The sequence below is a fragment of the Eubalaena glacialis genome, chromosome 4 (assembly GCF_028564815.1).
Source record: "Eubalaena glacialis isolate mEubGla1 chromosome 4, mEubGla1.1.hap2.+ XY, whole genome shotgun sequence".
Classification (NCBI taxonomy): domain Eukaryota; kingdom Metazoa; phylum Chordata; class Mammalia; order Artiodactyla; family Balaenidae; genus Eubalaena; species Eubalaena glacialis.
Genome location: NC_083719.1, coordinates 84,651,385 through 84,666,754, shown reverse-complemented (window position 1 = coordinate 84,666,754; position 15,370 = coordinate 84,651,385). Strand labels below are relative to the sequence as shown.

At 35.9% G+C, this 15,370-nt stretch overlaps 1 long non-coding RNA gene across 1 annotated transcript in view; it reads right to left on the bottom strand.

Annotated features, from left to right (window-relative positions):
• The window catches only part of LOC133089852 (uncharacterized), a 355,571-nt gene that overhangs the window by 83,184 nt on the left and 257,017 nt on the right, over positions 1 to 15,370 (bottom strand). The gene's annotated exons all lie outside the window — the stretch shown is intronic.

The following is a 15,370-nucleotide window of genomic DNA, read 5'->3' as shown; positions in this document are numbered from 1 at the left end:
AGAGTACAAGGTAATATTAAGTAACTAAAAGAGGAATATGAAATACAAAAGAATTATTTTTTTTTAAGTCTGAAAAAACCCTCGAACTAGGAATATTTATTTTCTAACAAAGCATTGTGTTGACCAAACAAATTGCTTTTGGCTAAGTTCCCTTCTTTTGGAGGAAAACAGCACTGTTTTTAATAATTAGAATTATTGAAATGCAACTAAAAGTGCATGAAGTATGTCCAGATATATCAGAAATAGTGGTCAGATCAAAAGTTTAAGGTTCAAAAGACTGAGATCTAGAATAGGAAACATCGAAGCAGATCAGGCCAGTTGGTTCTCACTAAATTTTATATTTTATTTCCATGCCCAAAAAGAAAAAGTTGATAAGCTGTCTCAAAGTCAGTTATGAAAAATCACTCTCTCTTTCACACAGGTTGGTCAAAACGAACTTCACAAATCAAGTAACTTAGTGAATTAAAAGTTTGCCACAGGATCAACACATACTTTCTCAGGCAGTGTGTGTGTGCACACATGTCTGTATCTTAATTGTAGGAAAAGAGCACTGTCTAAAATACCTCAAGTAGGGACTTCCCTGGTGGTGCGGTGGTTAAGAATCTGCCTGCCAATGTAGGGGACATGGGTTCAGTCCCTGGTCTGGGATAAAATATCTCAAGTAAAGGCTGTTCTTTGTCATACAATCATATCTCAGAAAAGTAACTTCACTAAAGTGTAAATTCCAGAATAGATTTTTTTCCTCTGCCAAGAAAACTAAAAGGATCAGATTTGTGTCACCATTATCTAAGAATAAGATGACATCCTACGTTATTTCAACCTGAGAGGATAAAGAATTTCCTAATATGTAATGATTTATTTTTGATGTTGAACAAGCCACTTGTGGAAATATGTAAGCCGATTTAATATATGTTTCAAAACATTATGTTGCTATTAGTAAACAGAATCCCCTATCAAAATTAAAGACTTAACAACAGTAAATAAACTTACTTTATTGAAACATTAGACAGAAATAGAAAACACAACATTTTTCATACTTTTCACTTAAAAGAAATTACAATATGGTTCCTAAAGGATTTCAATATAAAAGAATTTTCATCCTTTTTTTAGTATTAATATATACTGCTAATTTCCAACACAAGAAGATAACCCACAGAATCACATATTGGGAAGTTCAATTCTTTCAAGACGAATCTGGAAAACTTCCTGGATAATATATCTTCATAATAAATTACAGACAACTCAGAGGTTTAGACTGATCAAAGAAGCAAAGAAGGATCAGTAATTACATTTATACTCGATGGACAGATTGTTCACCTAGGGAAATCTCTACACAGGGTTACCACCATCTGGCTGCTTTAGAAGGCATGACGTCATTACAATTAAACTCATAATATCCTAACATTTAAACTCTGCAATTCCAAATACCCTACCCAAATACCCATATCATGATTTAGTAAGCCTTCAGAATCACTAGAGAAGTGGAGATTCACTTTGGCAATTGAATGCCTGCTACATTAAAAATCCCTGTTTTAAGAGGTATTGAAACATGCACAAAATAAGATCTCTACCCTCTAGGAATTAAAATATAATTAGGAGAGGACATAAATGTGAAAATTACAAATATTAGCTTGTTTTAAGAGATAGCATTCAAACAGTAAACCTTTACCCATGTATATTAAGTAAACTATGGTTTCAACCCTAGCCATAAATGTATTCTTAAATTACAGTATCCAAAATTCTTCATAATTTTTGAAACTTATGGGTATTCAAGTAAAATATTTTGCTGGCTTAAGTAGAAAAAGATCATCAGTAATTTCAGACTGCTTTCCTCTTATAAAATGCTGACTGTGAGAAAACCAAAACCTCAGCGACAATATCGCCTCAAACTACATTATAAACTATTGTTGGGATGAAAGTATTAAACGGTAGGAACACTATGGATCATCAAACACTTAATTAAGAATAACTGAAATCCTGAATCCTGTAAACAAAATTGAAAACTTGGGCAATGAGGTTGTCAGGGCAGGAGAAATTTCCTTCTATCATCTTGAGTTCTTGTGGCTGGAGTAATAATAAAACTGACACAAGACAGATTAACAGGAGATAAAGAAACAAATTTTAATTCATACACACAAAGATCTCATAGAAACAGAATATAAGATGTGGCCAGAGCAGGCAGCTTTTATACTTTTTAGACAAAGAAACAATAAATTTATGAGCAACTGACATGACAAAAGAAACTTAGGTTTTAGGTGAAATTCATTAATTAATTAATAATTAGTGAAGAATCTAAACAGAGTTTGGGTTTTGGGTAGTAAATTAAAGAAGTAACAAGGTTTGTTTATACAGACTTCACAGCCCGAATTCCCACTCTATGGCCATAAGGGCATCCTTCTACCATGTGCAGGGAGGGCACCTTTCATATAAGTGATTTATTTCCTGCTTTCAGGGAAACAGAGAGGAGGATCGAAAGTGTTCCTCTTTCACCAACTGTTTCTTAAGTAATTTTAATTCAAAATAATCAATATCCCCCTGAGAAATACTTTGGGTTTGCCTGCCCTGGACCCCAACAAGGTTAAATCTCTGATGTATAAACTCGAGAGGAGAGTCTCAGTAAATAATTACCGAGTATATTCAGAATTATTAAGTGTATAAAGAATAGAGGACTTATATATTATTATAAAACCCCTCATCAAATTCTCCGGGGTTGGGACACATAATTTTTCGAGGCAGAAGCCCGGTGTGTCCCCCTTTGCCTGGCAAAGCAATAAAGCTATTCTTTTCTACTTCAAAAAAAAAAGGAATAGAGGAATTATAAATCTTCCAGAGATATTTTGGATGGTGGGGAGATAGATAACCTCATTTTTATATTTCACAAAAACACACACACAAATAACCATAAGAGTCACAATGATCTCAAAAGGCCCACTGATGATAAAAAATCACAGCTGATTTAGGGTTAAATATTGTTTTCTCCAACATGCAATAACAATCTTTTTTCTGGGTAGACAACTACTGATGAAAAGAAGTTACACACTAACATTCACTCTAAAAGGTGGAGACAACAGTTTAGAAGTACCCTCAAATTTTGTTTTATAATTATAAAAAGTTGGATTCCAAACTTCCCTGATTTGGGGGAAATTGTTATTTGATTCTAAAGTGTCCTGAGAGTGTACCTTCACTGCTTCTCAAAGAAAAGTACCAGAATTTTCCCCCTTCAGAAGTCTGACTTCCCCATGATAATTTTGAATTGAACCATGGTTGACAGTTTTATTACAAATATGTTGCACTTGTAATTGTTACACCAAGGAAAGTGATTGAAAAAATTTGCAAAGTTATAAAATTGGACTTCAGTTTTATGCAGAATGAAGAAATAAATGTTAGCTTTAAAAATAGTATCCTCAGAGATGTATATATCAAGACAAAAAGATTCAAATTTGATTTATTATTCACTTTAGGTAGAGCACTTTCTTATCTGGAAAAAAAAAAAACTGTCTAAAATTATTCCACTTTACATAAGTGGTGACAAATCACTACTTATAGATTTCTTTCCAAAAGTCTCACTGTTGGTGACATAAAAATTGCTTGAAAGGGTTCTGTGTGTTGCTATTTTAACATCTCTCACCACACTATACAAATGCCAGTCTGACCATTCTGCCTTTAGGGCTTTCACAAAGCAGCTTTCTTTAAAGGTTACAGGTGAAGTTATGTCTTCTAAGAATGTCAGCTCTCTTGACAGTTCTTCATGATGTCAACATGGTTGATACTAAAATTTAGGTAAACATTTAATTTGGGAGAGGATTCTATTCACATTTGTTAATTGTTTAATATATTAGTTTTATTTTTAACAAAAGCCATCCTACTTCATTTGCATAGCTTTTAGCTTTAATTCTTTTATAATTTTCATCAGTTAAAATGACACCTTTAGACCTTTGGACCATTAGGCACTAGAGGGCAGATGTTATATTTAGAAATAGTATTCAGTCCAACCTGGGTAAAGGAGACTTAGTCACACTCTTCATTAGAAATCCTCATCAACAAAAGAGCAAACTGTAAAATTTTGATAACTCACTTGTGGTTAGAAGGGATTGAATCTTGTAACATTTCAAAAACTATTTTTGTGTTATTTCAATTTTAAAAAGCTGAAAAATATAAGCTTTTTTGTATTTTTACACAACTCAAAAATGGATTCACATAAGAAAAATAAGTGTGGCAAGCATTACATCATCAGCTGGGCAAATTATTATGCATTTTTGAATTAAAAGGAAAGTTGCACAGAAATTCAGTCTGTAATAAAATGAATTCTAATGCAAATATGCAACATTTTATTCTACCTTGGTGTTTGGAAAGGTTTACTTTCAATACCTGAGTAACAGCCCACAGACTAAGCTAATTAGTGTTCTAAATTGTATTAAAATATTCAATTACAAATTAGGTATTTTTAAACGTTTTCTATTAAATTAACTGAATTGTTACTGCCTTGGGTGTTTTTGTTTTTTGCTAGGTTTTTTTTAGTAACAATTGGGTTGGCAGTTTGGTAATGCTTTTGACAATGATTTAATGTCAACCAAAATATACCCTAAAAACTCAAAATGTATCCGACAAAGATGCAGAGAAAATATATAATTTAAAAGTTAGCCAATCACAGCAAAGGGGATAAAGAACACAGCCTCCCAACTAGCTGCTGGACAATCATCGACAGGAAGACACTGAAACTCACCAAAAAAGATACTGCACATACAAAGACAAAGGAGAAGCCACAATGAGACGTTAGGAGGGGCGCAATCACAGTAAAATCAAATCCCATAACTGATGGGTGGGTGACTCACAGACTGGAGAACACTTATACCACAGAAGTCCACCCACTGGAGTGAAAGTTCTGAGCCCCACGTCAGGCTTCTCAACCTGGGGGTCCAGCAACGGGAGGAGGAATTCCTAGAAAATCAGACTTTGAAGGCTAGCGGGATTTGATTGGAGGACGTCGGCAGGACTGGGGGAAACAGAGACTCCACTCTTGGAGGGCACACACAAAGTAGTGTGCACATCGGGACCCAGGGGAAGGAGCAGTGACCCCAGGGGAGACTGAACCAGACCTACCTGCTAGTGTTGGAGGGTCTCCTGCAGAGGTGGGGGGATAGCTGTGGCTCACCATGGGGACAAGGACACTGGCAGCAGAAGTTCTGGGAAGTACTCCTTGGGGTGAGCCCTCCCAAAGTCTTCCATTAGCCCCACCAAAGAACCCAGGTAGGCTGCAGTGTTGGGTTGCCTCAGGCTAAACAACCAAAAGGGAGGGAACCCAGCCCCACCCATCAGAAGTCAAGTAGATTAAAGTTTTACTGAGCTCTGCCCACCATAGCAACAGTCAGCTCTACCCACCACTAGTCCCTCCCATCAGGAAACTTGCACAAGCCTCTTAGATAGCCTCATCCACCAGAGGGCAGACAGCAGAAGCAAGAAGAACTACAATACTACAGCCTGTGGAACAAAAACCACATTCACAGAAAGATAGACAAGATGAAAAGGCAGAGGGCTATGTACCAGATGAAGGAACAAGATTAAACCCCAGAAAAACAACTAAATGAAGTGGAGATAGGCAACCTTCCAGAAAAACAATTCAGATTAATGATAGTGAAGATGATCCAGGACCTCGGAAAAAGAATGGAGGCAAAGATCGAGAAGATGCAAGAAATGTTTAACAAAGACCTAGAAGAATTAAAGAACAAACAAACAGAGATGAACAATACAATAACTGAAAAGAAACTACACTAGAAGCAATCAATAGCAGAATAAATGAGGCAGAAGAACGGATAAGTGACCTGGAAGACAGAATGGTGGAATTCACTGCTGCGGAACAGAATAAAGAAAAAAGAATGAAAAGAAATGAAGACAGCCTAAGAGACCTCTGGGACAACATTAAACGCAACAACATTCACATTACAGGGGTCCCAGAAGGAGAAGAGAGAGAGAAAGGACTAGAGAAAATATTTCAAGAGATTATAGTCGAAAACTTCTCTAACATGGGAAAGGAAATAGCCACCTAAGTCGAGGAAGCACAGCGAGTCCCATACAGGATAAACCCAAGGAGAAACACGCTGAAACACATAGTAATCAAATTGGCAACAATTAAAGACAAAGAAAAATTATTGAAAGCGGCAAGGGAAAAATGACAAATAACATACAAGGAAACTCCCATAAGGTTAACAGCTGACTTCTCAGCAGAAACTCTACAAGCCAGAAGGGAGTGGCATGATATACTTAAAGTGATGAAAGGAAAGAACCTACAACCAATTACTCAACCCGGCAAGGATCTCATTCAGATTCGATGGAAAAATCAAAAGCTTTACAGACAAGCAAAAGCTAAGAGAATTCAGCACTACCAAACCAGCTCTACAGCAAATGCTAAAGGAACTTCTCTAAGTGGGAAACACAAGAGAAGAAAAGGACCTACAAAAACAAACCCAAAACAATTAAGAGTATTGTCATAGGAACATACATATCGAAAATTACCTTAAACATGAATGGATTAAATGCTCCAACCAAAAGACACAGGCTTGCTGAATGGATACAAAAACAAGACCCATATATATGCTGTCTACAGGAGACCCACTTCAGACCTAGGGACACATACAGACTGAAAGTGAGGGGATGGAAAAAGATATTCCATGCAAAAGGAAATCAAAAGAAAGCTGGAGTAGCAACACTCATATCAGATAAAATAGACTTTAAAATAAAGAATGTTACAAGAGACAAGGAAGGACACTACATAATGATCAAGGGATCAATTCAAGAAGAAGATATAACAATTATAAATATATATGGACCCAACATAGGAGCACCACAATACGTAAGGCAACTGCTAACAGCTATAAAAGAGGAAATCGACAGTAACACAGTAATAGTGGGGGACTTTAACACCTCATGTACACCAATGGACAGATCATCCAAAATGAAAATAAATAAGAAAACAGAGGCTTTAAATGACACAATAGACCAGAGAGATTTAATTGATATTTATGGGACATTCCATCCAAAAACAGCAGATTACACTTTCTTCTCAAGTGCACACGGAACATTCTCCAGGATAGATCATATCTTGGGTCACAAATCAAGCCACAGTAAATTTAAGAAAATTGAAATCATATCAAGCATCTTTTCTGACCACAACACTATGAGATTAGAAATGAATTACAGAGAAAAAAACGTAAAAAACACAAACACATGGAGGCTAAACAATACGTTACTAAATAACCAAGAGATCACTGAAGAAATCAAAGAGGAAATCAACAAATACCTAGAGACAAACGACAATGAAAACACGACGATCCAAAACCTATGGGATGCAGCAAAAGCAGTTCTAAGAGGGAAGTTTATAGCTATACAAGCCTACCTCAAGAAACAAGAAACATCTCAAATAAACAATCTAACCTTGCACCTAAAGGAACTAGAGAAAGAAGAACAAACAAAACCCAAAGTTAGTAGAAGGAAAGAAATCATAAAGGTCAGAGCAGAAAGAAATGAATTAGAAACAAAGAAAACAATAGCAAAGATCAATAAAACTAAAAGCTGGTTCTTTGAGAAGATAAACAAAATTGATAAACCATTAGCCAGACTCATCAAGAAAAAGAGGGAGAGGACTCAAATCAATAAAATTAGAAATGACAAAGAAGTTACAACAGACACCGCAGAAATACAAAGCACGCTAAGAGACTACTACAAGCAATTCTATGCCAATAAAATGGACAACCTGGAAGAAACGGACAAATTTTTAGAAAGGTATAACCTTCCAAGACTGAACCAGGAAGAAATAGAAAATATGACCGGACTAATCACAAGTAATGAAATTGAAACTGTGATTAAAAATCTTCCAACAAACAGAAGTCCAGGACCAGATGGCGTCACAGGTGAATTCTATCAAACATTTAGAGAAGAGCTAACACCCATCCTTCTCAAACTCTTTCAAAAAATTGCAGAGGAAGGAACACTCCCAAACTCATTCTACGAGGCCACCATCACCCTGATAGCAAAACCAGACAAAGATACTACAAAAAAAGAAAATTACAGCCCAATATCACTGATGAATATAGATGCAAAAATCCTCATCAAAATACTAGCAAACAGAATCCGACAACACATTAAAAGGATCATACACCATGATCAACTGGGATTTATCCCAGGGATGCAAGGATTCCTCAATATACACAAATCAATCAATGTGATACACCATATTAACAAATTGAAGAATAAAAACCATATGATCATCTCAATAGATGCAGAAAAAGCTTTTGACAAAATTCAACACCCATTTATGATAAAAACTCTCCAGAAAGTGGGCATAGAGGGAACCTACCTCAACATAATAAAGGCCATATATGACAAACCAACAGCAAACATCATTCTCAATGGTGAAAAACTGAAAGCATTTCCTCTAAGATCAGGAACAAGACAAGATGTCCACTCTCACCACTATTATTCAACATAGTTTTGGAAGTTCTAGCCACGGCAATCAGAGAAGTAAAAGAAATAAAAGGAATACAAATTGGAAAAGCAGAAGTAAAACTGTCACTGTTTGCAGTTGACATGATACTATACATAGAGAATCCCAAAGATGCCACCAGAAAACTGCTAGAGCTAATCAATGAATTTGGTAAAGTTGCAGGACACAAAATTAATGCACACAAATCTCTTGCATTCCTATACACTAATGATGAAAAATCTGAAAGAGAAATTAAGGAAACACTCCCATTTACCACTGTAACAAAAAGAATAAAATACCTGGGAATAAACCTACCTAGGGAGACAAAAGACCTGTATGCAGAAAACTATAAGACACTGATGAAAGAAATTAAAGATGGTACCAACAGATGGAGAGATATACCATGTTCTTGGATTGGAAGAATCAATATTGTGAAAATGACTATACTACCCAAAGCAATCTACAGATTCAATGCAAACCCTATCAAATTACCAATGGCATTTTTTATGGAACTAGAACAAAAAATCTTAAAATGTGTATGGAGACACAAAAGATCCTGAATAGCCAAAGCAGTCTTGAGGGAAAAAAACGGAGCTGGAGGAATCAGACTCCCTGACTTCAGACTATACTACAAAGCTACAGTAATCAAGACAATATGGTACTGGCACAAAAACAGAAACATAGATCAATGGAACAGGATAGAAAGCCCAGAGATAAACCATGCACCTATGATCAACTAATCTATGACAAAGGAGGCAAGGATACACAATGGAGAAAAGACAGTCTCTTCAATAAGTGGTGTGGGGAAAACTGGACAGCTACAGGTAAAAGAATGAAATTAGAACACTTCCTAACACCATACACAAAAATAAACTCAAAATGGATTACAGACCTAAATGTAAGACCGGACACTATAAAACTTTTAGAGGAAAACATAGGAAGAACACTCTTTGACATAAATCATAGCACGATCTTTTTTGATCCACCCCCTAGAGTAATGGAAGTAAAAACAAAAATAAACAAATGGGACCTAAGGAAACTTAAAAGTTTTGCACAGCAAAGGAAACCATAAACAAGACGAAAAGACAATCCTCAGAATGGGAGAAAATATTTGCAGACGAATCAACAGACAAAGGCGTAATCTCCAAAATATATAAACAGCTCATGCAGCTCAATATTAAAAAAACAAACAACCCAATCCAAAAATGGCACAAGACCTAAATAGACATTTCTCCAAAGAAGATATACAGATGGCCAAGAAGCACATGAAAAGCTGCTCAACATCACTAATTATTAGAGAAATGCAAATCAAAACTACAATGAGGTATCACCTCACACCAGTTAGAATGGGCATCATCAGAAAATCTACAAACAACAAATGCTGGAGAGGGTGTGGAGAAAAGGGAACCCTCTTGCACTGTTGGTGGGAATGTATATTGATACAGCCACTATGGAGAACAGTATGGAGGCTCCTTAAAAAAGTAAATGTAGAATTACCATATGATCCAGCAATCCCACTACTGGGCATATACCCAGAGAAAACCATAATTCCATAAGATACATGGACCCCAATGTTCATTGCAGCACTATTTACAATAGCCAGGTCATGGAAGCAACCTAAATGCCCATCGACAGACGAATGGATAAAGAAGATGTGGTACATATATACAATGAAATATTACTCAGCCATAAAAAGAAAGGAAATTGGGTCATTTGTAGAGACGTGGATGGGTCTAGAGAGTGTCATACAGAGTGAAGAAAGTCAGAAAGAGAAAAACAAATATCGTATATTAACGCATGTATGTGGAACCTAGAGAAATTGTACAGATGAACTGGTTTGCAGGGCAGAAGTTGAGACACAGATGTAGAGAACAAACATATGGACACCAAGGGGGGAAAGCCGCGGCGGGGTGCTGATGGTGGTGTCATGAATTGGGCGATTGGGATTGACATGTATACACTGATGTGTATAAGATTGATGACTAATAAGAACCTACTGTATAAAAAAATAAATAAAATAAAATTCAAAAATAAATAAAAATAAATAAAATAAAAGTTAACAATGTTGTGCAAAATATATATCTAAGCATAAGTAGTATTAACATTACAAAAGAAAAAAGAAAAATCATTTGATCCTATGCCAATGTTCACCCGGGGAAAATTGCAGGCAAAGCAATAATATATCAAGGTTTTGAAGATTCGTAAGACCACAACTGAAATAAAAGCATCATTTAGGTTTATTACACCATCACATGAACTCCATGCCCAATCACCCATCTGGTTCATAAGAATCAGGAAATAAAGTCTGATTCCTCCTGTCCGACACTGACTGTAGGACAGTTACTTCACTGCCTACCCTACGTTGTGGGATTACCACTCTCCCTCATGCTGGAGAATTCTTAAAACATTTTTGAAGCATTCCAGGAAATCATTCATCTCTACTATTGGGCAAAGTTTAAGAACTAGCCTGGGTTCTCAGAGTTGCTTTTTACATAATAGCTTATGTTAGTATAGGACTGTTATCAAACCACTTCCCCAGTAGTTATGACCTTCCATCTTTAAATTGGTGCAGATAGCTCTGCTAACCTCCCTCAGATGTGAGGTATGATAACCATGGCACACTGCCATCTCACATGTTACCATCAACTCTAAGTTTATCATCTATATATAAGAGTCTCTAAATTGTGCATTTCCAATTAGGGATTTGTTCTGTCTTCCACTCCTGAGTACCAGGATTCCATCTTCGTTTATGTGGAACCCATCTTTATTGTAGGTGTATATCTAGTTCGCAGCCATATAGTGACTTTTTCCACCCTCAGATCCCCACCTCCAGCTGTCTATGACCAAGCGCCTAATCATGTTGCTATTTTTATTGGTTCACCAAACCTGCAGCAGCTTCAATAAGAGTTTATAAACTTAGGTGTTTAAATTTTAATGTTAAAGGTAGTGTATATCCGTGTTGCAGATATATGCCATCCCAACACTCCTACATGCTGAAAGAAACAAAGGAAGACAGAAGGGAGGGAAAATGATAAGGAGGAAGGAAAACAGGGAAGGAAGGAGGGAGGGAGGGAGAGAGAAAGGGAAGGAAGGAATGAAGAAAGGAGGGAAGGAGGCAAGGCAGGAAGGCAGGAAGTAAGGAAGGAAAATTTCTGCCTTTAACTAGCTGGTTGATTACGGGGAGAAAACTTGCCTGCCTGGGTGTCAATTTTTTTTTCAGTTTTAACAGGTAAATCCTTGTTTTGTACAATTTTATTTTTGCAACCACACATTTAATTGAATCTGAGGCCAAGCCCAATATATTAAACAAAGGTTTGGCTGTTTAGTTCTCTGATCTCTGGCTCCCTCAGAATACAGCATGACAATCCCTGGGATAAGAAAATAATAACTACATTTAATGAGACCTTACCATATGTCAGGCATTCTGCTATGACAGTCACATACACTGTTCATTTTTCTAGCAAAACAAGCTATTAATATGTACAGGGAGCAGTATGGAGTGCTGGTTTAGTAGTTAGGATGCAGAGTCAGTCTGCCGGGGTAGGAATGTCAAGGCTAACCCTTGCTTAACTATATCATTTGAACAAGTTACTTAATTTGTCTGTGACTCGGTTTCTTCATCTGTAAGAAAGAAATAATATTACTTTCCTTATGGGCATAGTGGTGTGGGGTTTAAATCAGAAAAAGTAATCCAAGCACATAATAAATACTCAATGCACATGAATCATTCTTATTAGATCCAATTTATAGGTTAGAAAAGTGGGGCTCAGAGAATTTAAGTAACAGTCCTAAATCACATAGCAATCAAAGGTCATAGCTAAAGATCAACCCTATCTGCAATCCCTAAGTCATGCTCCTATCCACTATATTAGATGATTTCTTAGATCCTCACCTTGAGATCACCCATAATTTTGTGATATATTCACCCAAAGTTAAGTCATCAAACTGTTATTATCTTTTTTAATTGGCTTATGTTTCTGACAAACTGATTCTTAATAATTTTAAAATACAGAATCTAGCTACTTTGGTATTGCTGTTTGTAAACTGTTGTTATGCACATATGAAAATAAAAACCTTTTAAACAGGTTCATAGTATTATATCATATGATATCGCATAATCACTTTCACTGATTCTTGGTCATTATATTTTTTTTCCAGATTTTAGGGAGAAGGATTTTTTGTTTTATTTTGTTACTAAAACCATATTGAAATAAATATTCATTTATAAAAATCTCTGCGCACTGGCATGACTCTATAGGAATATCTAACATTGATGACATTAATACCACTGTTAAAAAGGTATGTGCTTTTTATACTATGCTACATACTGCCAAATATCCCTTCAAAAAGTTACACCAATTCACATGCTCATGTGAGTCTATTTCCCCTCTCTCTTGACATTTTTTAAAATAACAACATAATTTAAGAAAAGAAAATTCTTTTTTTTTAATTTTTGAATTTTATTTTATTTATTTTTTTATACAGCAGGTTCTTATTAGTTATCCATTTTATACATATTAGTGTATATTCTGTCAATCCCAGTCTCCCAATTCATCACACCACCACCCCCTCCCCCACCACTTTCCCCCCTTGGTGTCCATACGTTTGTTCTCTACATCTGTGTCTCTATTTCTGCCCTGCAAACCAGTTCATCTGTACCATTTTTCTAGGTTCCACATACATGCGTTAATGTACGATATTTGTTTTTCTCTTTCTGACTTACTTCACTCTGTATGACAGTCTCTAGATCCATCCATGTCTCTACAAATGACCCAATTTTGTTCCTTTTTATGGCTGAGTAATATTCCATTGTACTTATGTACCAAATCTTCTTATCTGCAAGTACATTATGCTGGTTGGCTTTTTATTTATTATTTGTTGACATTCTACTATATTTTTTAAAAGATTTGAGGTAGTTTATAACTTCAACATACATATAAATGTGACTGTTCAATTTAAAATACAAACAGTAATACATATCAATAAAAAGAAGGGCAAATACATCAGAAAATTCAGAAGGATTTACTCCTGAATGCCTGGCACTTCTAGGCAACAGAGATATGGTAAAAAGTAAGACAGATAAGTCCCTGGTCTCATATAGCTTATATTTTAGTAGAATAAATAAATTAAAATATGAATAAATGTTATTTCAGTTAGCGAAGAAGGCTATCAATAAAGTAAAACAGTGTAACAATGAGCAGAGTTATTTTAAATAGATTAATTTAAACAGAGAGATAATATGACTACATTTCTATACTAGAGAACAATTCAAGTGGAAGCAATCAGTAAGGTTTTAATCACCAGTTGGAAGACAAAAAGCTCTACTGTAAGAGAGATGAGCTGCTTGGTGGATCCATGCCTTAGACAATAAGGGAAAACAGGCAGCTTATGGCAAATCAAACGTTAAACAAAATGTTCTCACTTCCAGATGATATGCTTCTCCTCTCATTTTCAACAATTCATGGAAATCACTGATTCCTAATCATTTACCGTATGCAGTGGGGAGACAGAGGGAATTAAATCTCATATCCAATAACGGTCAATATAAAGAAAGCCAAAAGAGTAGAAAACAACCAGACATGCTTCACTTCCATAACTGGCTAATACAAAGAATCCCCCCATCTTTCAATGAAACTGTTTTCAGGCTCCTCAGAAGACCTCCAAGTTTTCATTGCAAAGTAAAGATATGAAAGTTAAGTATGATTTCCTGAAACTCAGGGATGAGGCGAGACAACCAGAGTATTTATGAGTCTCTTATACTGTCATTCCAGAAACTGTAGAATGTTAAGCAGACTACTGATTCACTAGAGAAATACTCCTAGTCATCTCAGGTTTGTTTATAACAACAGACAAAGGAGAGACCTAGCTCATAGATCAGCATGTCATAAAATGGAGACAGCTCAGTGCCAAGGGCAAATTTAGAACTCTGAATGAAGAAAAGATATGTGCCCACAGGGCACCCAGACACAGAAATCCAAGTGAGATAATAAGGGTGTCAAAATTATAACTGCCATATATAGCACAAGAAAGTTCATAAAAAGAACTTAATTCTAATGTTGTAATTAGAAATTAATGGAAAAATCTCAACAAAACCTTCAGAGTGAAAACACAGCCCAGGGGGATCCATCTGAAATGATCTGCCAAATTAATGATTAACTGTCAAAGGACCTACACAAGCAAAAACAGAGAAGATTTTTTAATTATGTATGTACAATTCTATGATGATAAATTTGAAAGCATCAGTGAGATGTACTCCTTTCTGGGGAAATAGTTATGTTTAGTTCAAATAGAAGGACAAAACCTTCTAGGAAAAAAAATAAAATAAAATAACTGTGGAAAAAAACCCCACAAAATATCTAGTAGGGGAGGAGAATTTCCCCCTCTTTTCCCTCTTAGCTCTTTTGGCTGGCAATTAAAATGACATAAAGCAGATTAACAAGAGAAAAACAAATTTATTTTGCACATATGGGGAATCTATATAAGCATGAAGAATCTCAAAGACAATAAGGCAAGATGAGGTATATATATTGTTCTGGACTAAGAAGAAGAAGGTAGGGGTCTGGGACTTCAAAGGAAAGTAAAGTAATTCACAGGAAGAGGAAAATAACTAATTTTTGGTAAACAAATGTTTGCTGGGCCACCTAGAGACAACAGGACAGAGAGGACTTTGATCAAATGAGCCTTGCTAGGTGCCTTCCTGTTTACAACACTTAGTTCAATACTTTACTATAGTTATCTATGGTGATAACTCCTTCCTGGAACAAGCTTTCTATCTCAAATTTTTTAGGCAGTAAGCGTGAAGTTCAAAGGTTCTTCCTGAGTCTTTTGGGTCTTGCTTCTTTTCAGCTCTAAATAATCCACATGCCAGAGTGGCACATCTTGGAGCAGCTTGCC